Raw genomic sequence first — 12686 nt, forward strand, 5'->3', positions numbered from 1 at the left:
ACCCATAGGTTTGCGATTGTTGAATACATAAAAATTTATTAGATTGTAGAATTATTTAAGACTTTGGGTGTTTTAATAGACATTCGTTTATAAAAGTGTCCTACATTGTGAGCCAAACCCGTTCCAGTTTAATATTGGAACAACGTACCTATTTGTTGAACTACAATTATAGTTGCGAGATCATGCTTGAAACGCTCTAAATAATTTCCGTTGTAATTTGAATGTACGTTCATTGACTGCTTCAAGTTTTATTCCAAAATTATCAAAGTCTCCAGAAAAATATTGCAAAATACCAACTTAATTTTTTTAAAAAAAAATTCTTCTTATTGTATTATTTGAACTTAAGCACATTGACATTTTGTCATCATTTTTTATGTTTTTTCAACGCATTCTCAATGTCTGTCCATATTTGATCAGAAAGAGGACACTATTTAAACGCACAATCGTTTATCATACAATGTACAAAAACTTTAATGTCATTATACAAGAAAAACGTTTAAACTAAAAAGAGGACAGGACAACGAAAGATCTTTGTATGCTTCCGAATATTTTTGTAAATTACATTGATCAGTTGCCAGACAAATATCAATTAACCAGTGGGGGCTTCTTTACATCAGGGGGTATTCTACCACCTTCAACACTCTCTGACACTCTGCATGCTAACGATATATCAAATTTATCAGTAGGGACAAAAAAAAATATTTAGAAATGGGATTGCGACTGTGTTCCTTTATATGGAAACTATCTCGGTGTTTTGCAAGAGTGTGACAACTTAGCGGATCTTTGGGGGTTTCCAAAACCTCCAGAATTATCCATCAATCTGTCTCCACTTTGCACTCCTACTGCAGACCCCAGCACCAGTTGAGCCCAGACAGCACACAGCCAAGCCCATCTCCTTTCTCAAGATTGAGAAACAAAAATTTTTGCATCAACTTTGACAGCTCACAAACTGTGAGCGATAATCTACTGCACAACCTATCTGGCGACAATTATGAAACTCTTCCACAGGACGCTGGGAACCAATGGCACGAAGTCAGTCCGACCAAAAAATTCTCAAAAACCCCTGAGAACACAGAAAATCCCCTTGTTATCAATGCTCCGAAAAAAAGGAAAATTTCATCAATGCGAGAACTCTTTGACAAATCTGAATAACTGTTTTTTATTGAAGTGAAAATAAAAATTTTGTAAAAGCAGTCCTTTAACAGAGTTCTTTATCTTTCGCTGCATGTTACTAAAACTTGAGTTTCTAAAATTGATTTCAATTTTTTATCAATCATACATTTTTATATTGTCTTTTTGACTAAGAAAACATAAAACGAAACGAAGAGCAAATTTTTCTTTAGAAGCACTGACACACCTTACTAAAATCATATCAACATTTGAAGAATACAATCGAAGCAGTTGAACCAATTGTAAGGATTCAAGCAGAAAAAAAAGAAGGCGCCGCTAAAACACTTAGAACATAAGTTCAAACAAAAATGATTTTTAAGCAGATTTTTGTCCTATATTCTAAAACCTGATTAACAATTTTGGATTCTTTAGCTTGAATTGAAGGAAAAATGTGGAGCAAGCGCAAATAAACCTTTTTCACATTCCAAAGCAAAAACTTTTTCCGAATAAAATTTTTTCATGTAATCTTAATTTAGTCTAATTTTCATGTAAAACTCTTTCTTTCATTAACCGAGACTAAAGTTTGGTTTGTTTTTTTTTTATTTCCGCTTAGTATACATTTGAATTTCACCTGAAATTTTGGTAAGTGTCTAAATATCAAACAACACGTACAGTATGAGAGTTGCACACTATAATATATAAGCGAGGCAAATGTTAACTTTCTATATTCTGAAATTCCAAAAAAAACTTGTCACACTTAAGCTCGGTTAATTCATTTACTGATTTAGTTTTATTCAGTCCAGTTTGAAATTCTTCAAGCTATAACTGAAGCAAGTTCTCAAAGTCATTTTTAGAAAACACAACAATTACATTGCTTTTCCTCATACCATCTCTGATATTTTAGAAAATTTTTGTCTAATTGACCCTACATGCTTACGATATATCAATATTACCAGTAGGGACAAAAAATATTTAGAAATAGGATTGCGACTGTGTTCCTTTATATGGAAACTAGCTCGGTGTTTTGCAAGAGTGTGACAACTTAGCGGATCTTTGGGGGTTTCCAAAATCTCCAGAATTATCCATCAATCTGTCTCCACTTTGCACTCCTACTGCAGACCCCAGCACCAGTTGAGCCCAGACAGCACACAGCCAAGCCCATCTCCTTTCTCAAGATTGAGAAACAACAATTTTTGCATCAACTTTGACAGCTCACAAACTGTGAGTGATAATCTACTGCACAACCTATCTGGCGACAATTATGAAACTCTTCCACAGGACGCTGAGAACCAATGGCACGAAGTCAGACCGACCAAAAAATTCTCAAAAACCCCTGAGAACACAGAAACTCCCCTTGTTATCAATGCTCCGAAAAAGAGGAGAATTTCATCAATGCGAGAACTCTTTGACAAATCTGAATAACTGTTTTTTATTGAAGTGAAAATAAAATTTTTGTATAAGCAGTCCTTTAACAGAGTTCTTTATCTTTCGCTGCATGTTTCTAAAACTTGAGTTTCTAAAATTGATTTCAATTTTTTATCAATCATACATTTTATATTGTCCTTTTGACTAAGAAAACATAAAACGAAAGGAAGAGCAAATTTTTCTTTAGAAGCACTGACACACCTTACTAAAATCATATCAACATTTGAAGAATACAATGGAAGCAGTTGAACCAAATGTAAGGATTCAAGCAGAAAAAAAAGAAGCGCCGCTAAAACACTTAGAAAAAAAATTCAAAAAAAAAATGATTTTTAAGCAGATTTTTGTCCTATATTCTAAAACCTGATTAACAATTTTGGATTCTTTAGCTTGAATTGAAGGAAAAATGTGGAGCAAGCGCAAATAAACCTTTTTCACATTCCAAAGCAAAAACTTTTTCCGAATAAAATTTTTTCATGTAATCTTAATTTAGTCTAATTTTCATGTAAAACTCTTTCTTTCATTAACCGAGACTAAAGTTTGGTTTGTTTTTTTTATTTCCGCTTAGTATACATTTGAATTTCACCTGAAATTTTGGTAAGTGTCTAAATATCAAACAACACTTACAGTATGAGAGTTGCACACTATAATATATAAGCGAGGCAAATGTTAACTTTCTATATTCTGAAATTCCAAAAAAAAAATTTGTCACACTTAAGCTCGGTTAATTCATTTACTGATTTAATTTTTTTCAGTCAAGTTTGAAATTCTTTAAGCAATAACTGAAGCAAGTTCTCAAAGTCATATTTAGAAAAGACACAACAATTACATTGCTTTTCCTCATACCATCTCTGATATTTTAGAAAATTTTTGTCTAATTGACCCTACAAATATTATTTGATTTCTTTCAACCGTTCATTCCTTGAATTTCTTCCAACTTTACCCAATTTTGCAAATTCCAAGAAATTTATTTGGTGAAATTTTCACGAGTTTGGAGACGCATTCAAGATCCAACGGGTAGCTTGTCTCAACTTGGCGATTGAATGCCCCACTGTTCAAAACAACCCTGTAATCGACGGTCTCTTAATATGCATTTGAAGAATATCCATAATTTATTTCCGGATGTATCAACGTTTTGCTGTTTCCATTGCTCTGAGAAAGTACGAAGCTTGCCTACGCTGCGCAACTTTTCCCATATTTCTCACCAGCAGCCTATTTTGAAAGTTTCTTACACCTGTCGTGTTGGTTTTCAAACAAAACTAGACTATGCGGAACACGTTAAAAACAAACACGGCATGCCAATATTGGACATTGAAGAAGATGAGACTGACTTGACGAGACCCACTGTCAGTTCAACCAGCGGTGGTGTAAACTACTATGAGTTTCAATGGGGAGAGAAATATTTGGACATAATGGATTACATGTTCAGAAAGCGTGATGAAGTGTCAAGAATTATTCAAAAACACATACATAAATTTCCCCAAAAACCTCAAGTAAACGATGAAATGACGCTTCAGAAGCCTTTAGAGGAAGAAATTCAAAAAAGGAGCGTGTAATTCAACACAGAAATAGTGACTGTGTATCATTCAGGGATTTCAGATGAAAGCTACAAATCTCTCATTGACAACCTAGTGTCTGAACCTGTACTCTTCTCAAGCTATGGAAGTGGCTTGTTTTCATGTATATTCATCAGTACGGTTACTCACTTCCTATCAGAGAGTATGTCTAGAAAACGACTCAGTACAAATAACAATGCCCACACTCGACAAAAACAACTTAAAGTTCGAAAACTATGCGACAAGGTGGTTTTCACCTTTTGTTGTGTACCTGGATTTGGAATTTCTGATTTTGATCAATGCAGCGGCAAAAAACAGCCCAACTATTTCAAGCAGTTGTACTTTAGAACCACATCTTCCATGATTTTTTTGAATGATTTTTGTCGAACTTGATAACCCTGAGCCCCTGCATTTTGATATTTACACTGGACCTGATTGTATGGAAGGTTTTGTTACAAAAATAGAGAAATGTGCAAAATATTTCTATCAGCAAAAGCGGAAATTACCAGTTTTTCTGGACACAGCACCTCCAAGAGACACGTGATCAAAGTGTTGGATTTGTAATGTTGATTTCAACAATGATAACGAAAAATTATTAGACCACTGTCACTTCAACGGACAATTCATTGGGTATGCGAAATGTACGTGTAAGCTTAATCGAAGAACACTGATCGCCCACAATATGATTAATTATGAGCTACATCATATTGTGAAGTCCTTACACTTGGCTTCACAGTCGAAAAAAATTGAAGTCGTACCAACCAATGATGAGAAGTTTATTGCACTCAATTTTGGCATTTTCTTCGGAACGTGATAACGCAAGCGTGATGAACTTGCAGTGTATGATTAACTTTGTTTTATCGATAGCTTAAGTGCATGCTTTGTAACTTACACAAACTAGTACAAAGTTTACCCGACAACAAATTTTCTCTCCTACACCACTTCTATCAGGGCTATACAGACGAGCAGCGAAGACTGATGAAGAAGAAAGGAAACTTTTCTTACTCATTTGTGGAGTCATTCAGTAAGCGAAATGATCTGTCTCTTCCAAGTCTTAAGAACTGGAAGAACAATCTATAAGACAACCAAGTCGACGTAACCAATGAGGAACTCATTCAGTTGAATAATGTGTTCAAAGTGTTTAACTGTGAAAACTCAAACAGTTTCTCGAACTTCACCTTACAGGAGATGTTGTCCAGTTAGTATGCTGGTTTGAGGAGCAACGGTCCGTGTGTTATAACGCATACGAATTGGACTGTTCACAATTTCATACGGTTTAAAACCTTTCAGGAAGTGCCTGCTTAAAAGTTTGTGAACCAGAACTTGAGCTACTGACTGATCGGCAAATACTTGACATGACGGAGAAGATGATGCGTGGAGGGTTGTTCTAAGTCTTTTTCTCAAGAAAGGAGGTTACCAACAACACCATGTTGCCGGAATTTGATGAGTCGAAAGATGTTTCATCAGTTATTTAAATTGATGCGAATAATCTTTACGGTGGCATCATGCTCCAATACCTATTGCCACTCAAGGCTTTTGAGCTTGTTGATGATAGTTCAATAGACGAAATATTACAAACTGAAGATGAGGGGATATTGGTTCCTTGGTTGAAGTCGATATGGAGTACCATGACAAACTACATGATAAACATGCAGACTATCCACTCGTACCAGACAAGGTATCGATTGATCTCATAGAATTGAGTGTCTTTCAAACTTCTCTAAAAAACACCCTTATATTGACTGTATCAAAAACCAAAAACCTTCCATACCCAAGGGAAACTACGTGGTTCACTATCGTAACTTGAAATTCTAAGTTAACAACGGCATCAAAATTACCAAATTTCATCAAGCTGTAAAATTCCGACAATCGAAATGGCTTTCAAGTTACATTGCACTCAACACGCAAAACGGACAAGAAGCGTCCGTCAAGACTGATCAAGATTTCTTTAAACTAAAGTCAAATTCGACCTTTTGAAAATTTTGTGAAAATCTGCGAAACCGAGTGACAATCTGTCGGCAAAGTTTCATTAATCAAATTTTTAGACGGAAACTTGACTCTGATCACTAAGAAAAAGCAGTCTATCCTGTGGAACAAACAAACAATTGTTGGTGCTAGAATTTTAGAGCTTTCAAAGCTCTTCATGCCAGAGTTCCACTACAATGTAATGAAAAACAAACAGAGTGTGTGCTGTTGTATTCAGATACAGAATCTTTCATTTTCAAGCTGAAAAGCAAAAAATTTTATGACAAGTTTGAAAAAAATTGGATCTCAAACATTATTTCGACCTCTCAAATTTTCCAACAGGTCACAAACTCTACGATAGATCAAACGAAAAAGATGAACTTGCGGGAACAACATTACAGGAGTTTTGTGCCTTTAAACCAAAACTGTGCTCTATTCTCATTGCTAACGAGCACACAAAAATGACTGCAAAAGGAACCAAAATATTCGTTTAAGCCAAATTGAACCATGAGATATTTAAAAAGACATTAGAAACCGGTGATCTAGTGAGAGTAGAAAACATTAAGTTCAACACCGACAAACACCAATTACAAACTGTTTGAGTCAACAAAATTGCGGTCAGCGCATATGACGACAACAGATATCAGCTCGGATCAAAAAAACTACGCTACCATTTGGACACTATTCGTTGATGCATGACTACATTGCGAAAGAAGATTACGTCGAAACTGATTGGGATACGGAATTTTGATGAATCGTACAATGTGTTCGAACTTCCCAAAGTTGGGGAAGCAATGGGCTGGGAAACACCTGATCCCGGTTTTCATCAGCCATCGTATTCGAATGAGGAGTTAAATGACGTTTTCGACCTTTCAAACCTGTCTGATCTTTTTGACGACTCTAATCATGAAATCAGTAACCCTTTCATTCTCAAAGAAGCCGAGGAAAGCACGGACAGCTCTACCAGCAACAGTGACAGTTATACTATTTTAGCAAACCTTATCAAATAAAGAAAAAAACTGCTAATGTGAACAGAAACCTGTTCAATGAAAGCAAAAGTCTCTATTCTAGAAACTCTGACACTGATTGAATTGGTATTTGTTTTGCATTTTGAATCATGACATCTCAGAAGGAAAATTTCAGAGTTACAAGGAATATAATATTGCTGATCAAATAGTTTTTTTCGAGATAATTTCTATAGTAGACCTTATCTGAGCAAATTTTCAAGTCAACAAAAAATCAGTTTTGAGTGCTCTTTCGTAGCGCAAATTCCTTTTCAGACCATTTTGGGACTTTGAAAAATTTTGGAAATTTTTTCTCAAAAACTTGAAAGTTTTGTATGTTTCAACCCCCATAATGCATAGTTGAAAAAAAGTGAAGTCAACAAAAAATCACTTTCGAGTGCTTTTTCATAGCGCAAAATCCATTTCATACCATATTAGGACTCCAAAAGATTTTGGGAATTTTTTCTCAAAAATTTGAAATCGTTGTATGTTTCAACCCCTATAATGCAGGTTTCTTTCGAAATGAAAGTTTGTTCAAGTTTCAGCAGTCAGTATAGCACAAAGAGTCTACACGAGACTGCTGAAACTTGAACAAACTTTCGTTTCGAAAGAAATCAGGATTTTGGTCGACTTTAATTCCTGTAGGGGGGTACGGACACCCCCCCCCCTACAGCCACTAGACAAATTACTATACTACTGTTAATGTCAACTGTTAATGTTTTCAATTCAAAGGGAGAGAAAAATATTCAAGAATTTTCAACCCAGAAGTAAGACTTCATCTCGAAGGTTTAACACCTGCTGTAATTGTAACCAAATTTGGCACTCGATCAATGTTTTCTCTGCAAAAGTTAACATAATTTTCAAACAGGGATTTCAAAAGAATTTTGCACTACTTTTCAGAAAAGCCGAAGCTCAAAAATCGAATACAATTTGAAACTGGAGTATGTCAAAGTTGACCTTTGTGGTAAAATTCAAAAAGGAGGATTAAAATGTCAAAGTTGAACCACTTTTTTGATATCTTCTTTGAAAATACCTGACATCTTCTTGAAGGAACTTTCTGCGGGTACATGCTCCAAAATAATTCACTCAAATGCAACCATTATAGCAAAGGAAAGCACAAAGGTGTACGGGTGAAATCGCCTGACAAAGGAGACCTATAAAGTTCGTCACCCCCCCACTTGATAATTTATTGCAAACAATGAGGCTCGTTTATGTGCGTTTGCACATGACGTTCCGACCCGAGCTCACCTACATAGTGCCATGCCTCATTACAGCGCTCACGAGGTCTGCCATTAAAAAGACTACGAGAAAAAAAAACAACAAATAACAATTAAACAAAAACAAAAAACACGACAAAAACTCAATATCTAAACTTAAAAGCACATAGTAACAACGTCAAAATGCAATCATGTAAAACCTTAACTACACAAATTTAGTTTTGTCTAACAATACAGCAGGTGGATCGTTTCCTTATTAGGTAACAAGTCGACAAAGAGAAAAAAATGAAGTTAAATTCAAAAATCAACCAATCTTTTTTAAAACAAATAATTTCAAAAGTCTAAAAAATCTTCAGCTTATAACAAATTATCTCTTTATAAATTTACTGAAAAAGTCATTATGAAACCAATGGGACCAGTTTTTGGTTAGAATAAGCCTTAAAAACGGACTAAAGATGCAGAAAATTTTCAACATTTACATACAGTTTGCGAAAATACAATTTATCGAAGCCATTAAAATCATTAGCCATTATCTAAATATAATGGATTTTTATGTCAGTTTTTATATATACTAATTCAATTCTTGAACCCCTCCCCACAAGATTTCAAGTCCACCAAAATCCTGGCTTCTTTCGAAATGAAAGTTTGTTCAAGTTTCACCAGTCGGTATAGCACCAAGAGTCTACACGAGACTGCTGAAACTTGAACAAACTTTCGTTTCGAATTTTAGTCGACTTTAACTCCTGTAGGGGGTACGGACACCCCCCCTACAGTCACTAGACAAATTACTATACTACTGTTAATGTCAACTGTTAATGTTATCAATTCAAAGGGAGCGAAAAAGATTCAAGAATTCTCAACCCAGAAGTAAGACTTCATCTCGAAGGTTTAACACCTGCTGTAATTGTAATCAAATTTGGCACTTGATCAATGTTTTCTCTGCAAAAGGTAACATAATTCTCAAACAAGGATTTCAAAATAATTTTGCACTTCTTTTCAGAAAAGCGGAAGCTCAAAAATCGAATACAATTTGAAACTGGAGTATGTCAACGTTGTCCTTTGTGGTAAAATTCAAAAAGGAGGATTAAAATGTCAAAGTTGAACCACTTTTTTGATATCTTCTTTGAAATTACCTGACATCTTCTTGAAAGAACATTCTGCGGGTACATGCTCCAATATAATTCACTCAAATGCAACCATTATAGCAAAGGAAAGCACAAAGGTGTACGGTTGAAATCGCCTGACAAAGGAGACCTATAAAATTCGTCACTCCTCCAATTGATGTTTTATGACAAACAATGAGGCTCGTTTATGTACGTTTGCACATAACGTTCAGAAACGAGCTCATCTACATAGTGCCATGCCTCATTACAGCGCTCACGAGGTCTGCCATTAAAAAGAGTACGAGAAAAAAAACAACAAATAACAATTAAACGAAAACAAAAAACACGACAAAAACTCAATATCTAAACTTGAGAGCACATAGTAACAACGTCAAAACGCAATCAGGTAAAATCTGAACTACAAAAGCTTAGTTTTTTCTAACACTACAGCAGGTGAATCTTTTCCTTACTAGGTAACAAGTTGACAAAGAGAAAAAAAATGAGGTTAAAATCAAAAATCAATCAATCTTTTTTAAAACAAATAATTTTAAAAGTCTAAAAAATCTTCAGCTTATAACAAATTATCTCTTCATAAATTTACTTTAAAAAAAGTCATTATGAAACCAATGGGACTTGTTTTTGGTTAGACTAAGCCATAAAAACGGACTAAAGATGCAGAAAATCTCAAAAAGTTACATTCAGTTTGCGAAAATACAATTTACCGGAGCCATTAAAACCATTAGCTGTTATCTGATTATAGTGGATTTTTATGTCAGTTTTTACTTATACTAATTCAATTGAAATTGTACCGAAAGAATTTATAATTTCATCTGGGCCACATTTGAAAATCATTGGGATCTGTTATTGCCCGAATGTGCAAAAAGAGGAGAAAAAGAAACAGAAATACAACACTCACAAAACTTTTATGAAAACGCATATTGTCCAACAAACAAAACATCAGTTACAACATCCAACCAGTAGACATGTAAAATTTTGAAATTCAAGGATTTGGATCGGACTTCTCAATGCTGAAAAAAATCACAAGTTGACGAAAAAAAACTACAAAACTGAAAAGTTTGAAAAACCATTAAAAATGTATAATATCTTAAACTTTAAGACTATTTGCTATAAACTGTTTGCTTTGGGTAAAATCATTCATTCAAATCTTACTAACAAAATTTTGAGACCGGTCAGCATTTTATGGCTACCTCAAGAAGAAAAACAAAGGCAAAAAAAATCAAGTTCAAAAAAATTAAGGGAGAAAAGTGTCAAAGCCGTTTGAGAATGAACTTTTCAGTAAAAATTTTTCTTCTTTCAATTTGTTGATTAACAGCAATGACAATTTTTTATTGTTACAAAACGACCTATACGACAACAAATACGAAAAAATATATTAAAACCACGAAATTTTTGAGAAAACCCCTTGTATCAACGCCATAAAATTTAAAAGCTTTCAACGGAAGCCATTAAATACGCTAAATTACGTCTCAAAGAGACAAAAAAGATGTTTGTCATTCATAATTCATCGAAAAGATTGTAACATGTCATTGACTATGAAAACAACAATAAATAGAGGCCAAATTTCAGTGGAAAAGTACGCGAAGAATGAGTTGAAGCAATTTAAACCATAAGCATTTTTTTTCTGAAAACTTTTCCTGCGATCCATCGAACGTTTTCTCTGAGCCAATATAAACTATCAATGTTGGGATAATGCGATAGGATTTAGAGGGGAGCCAACATTACGAGAAAAAATCCAAATATTCAGAAAAAATTGGAAAAACTCGTCCACCGAAGTAAAAAACTCTATAGATAGAAGATAAAACCGCTAAGCAGACAAGTTTTTTTGAATTAGAAGAAAAAATGATTATGTAATTTCTGAGACTGGCTCATAGTTCACAAAAATAAGCTTAAGATTGAGTTATGTTCGAAGAAATTATTTAAAAAAATATCATTAAGTCTGAAAAATCTTCAGCTTATAACAAATTATCTCTTTATAAATTTACTTTAAAAAGTCATTATGAAACCAATGGGACTTTTTTTTTTGGTTAGACTAAGCCATAAAAACGGACCAAAGATGCAGAAAATCTCAAAAAGTTACATTCAGTTTGCGAAAATACAATTTACCGAAGCCATTAAAACCATTAGCTGTTATCTGATTATAGTGGATTTTTATGTCAGTTTTTACTTATACTAATTCAATTGAAATTATACCGAAAGAATTTATAAGTTCATCTGGGCCACATTTGAAAATCATTGGGATCTGTTATTGCCCGAATGTGCAAAAAGAGGAGAAAAAGAAACAGAAATACAACACTCACAAAACTTTTATGAAAACGCATACTGTCCAACAAACAAAACATCAGTTACGACATCCAACCAGTAGACATGTAAAATTTTGAAATTCAAGGATTTGGATTGGACTTCTCAATGCTGAAAAAAATCACAAGTTGACGAAAAAAAAAACTACAAAACTGAAAAGTTTGAAAAACCATTAAAAATATATAATATCTTAAACTTTAAGACTATTTGCTATAAACTGTTTACTTTGGGTAAAATCATTCATTCAAATCTTACTAACAAAATTTTGAGACCGGTCAGCCTTTTATGGCTACCTCAAGAAGAAAAACAAAGGCAAAAAAAATCAAGTTCAAAAAAATTAAGGGAGAAAAGTGTCAAAGCCGTTTGAGAATGAACTTTTCAGTAAAAATTTTTCTTCTTTCAATTTGTTGATTAACAGCAATGACAATTTTTTATTGTTACAAAATGACCTATACGACAACAAATACGAAAAAATATATTAAAACCACGAAATTTTTGAGAAAACCCCTTGTATCAACGCCATAATATTTAAAAGCTTTCAACGGAAGTCATTAAATACGCTAAATTACTTCTCAAAGAGACAAAAAGATGTTTGTCATTCATAATTCATCGAAAAACATTGTAACATGTCATTGACTATGAAAACAACAACAAATAGAGGCCAAATTTCAGTGGAAAAGTACGCGAAGAATGTGTTGAAGCAATTTAAACCATAAGCATTTTTTTCTGAAAACGTTTCCTACGATCCATCGAACGTTTTCTCTGAGCCAATATAAACTATCAATGTTGGGATAATGCGATAGGATTTAGAGGGGAGCCAACATTACGAGAAAAAATCCAAATATTCAGAAAAAATTGGAAAAACTCGTCCACCGAAGTAAAAAACTCTATAGATAGAAGATAAAACCGCTAACTAGACAAGTTTTTTTGAATTAGAAGAAAAAATGATTATGTAATTTCTGAGACTGGCTCATAGTTCACAAAAATAAG

The sequence above is a fragment of the Convolutriloba macropyga genome, chromosome 4 (assembly GCF_964194025.1).
Source record: "Convolutriloba macropyga chromosome 4, txConMacr16.3, whole genome shotgun sequence".
Classification (NCBI taxonomy): domain Eukaryota; kingdom Metazoa; phylum Xenacoelomorpha; order Acoela; family Convolutidae; genus Convolutriloba; species Convolutriloba macropyga.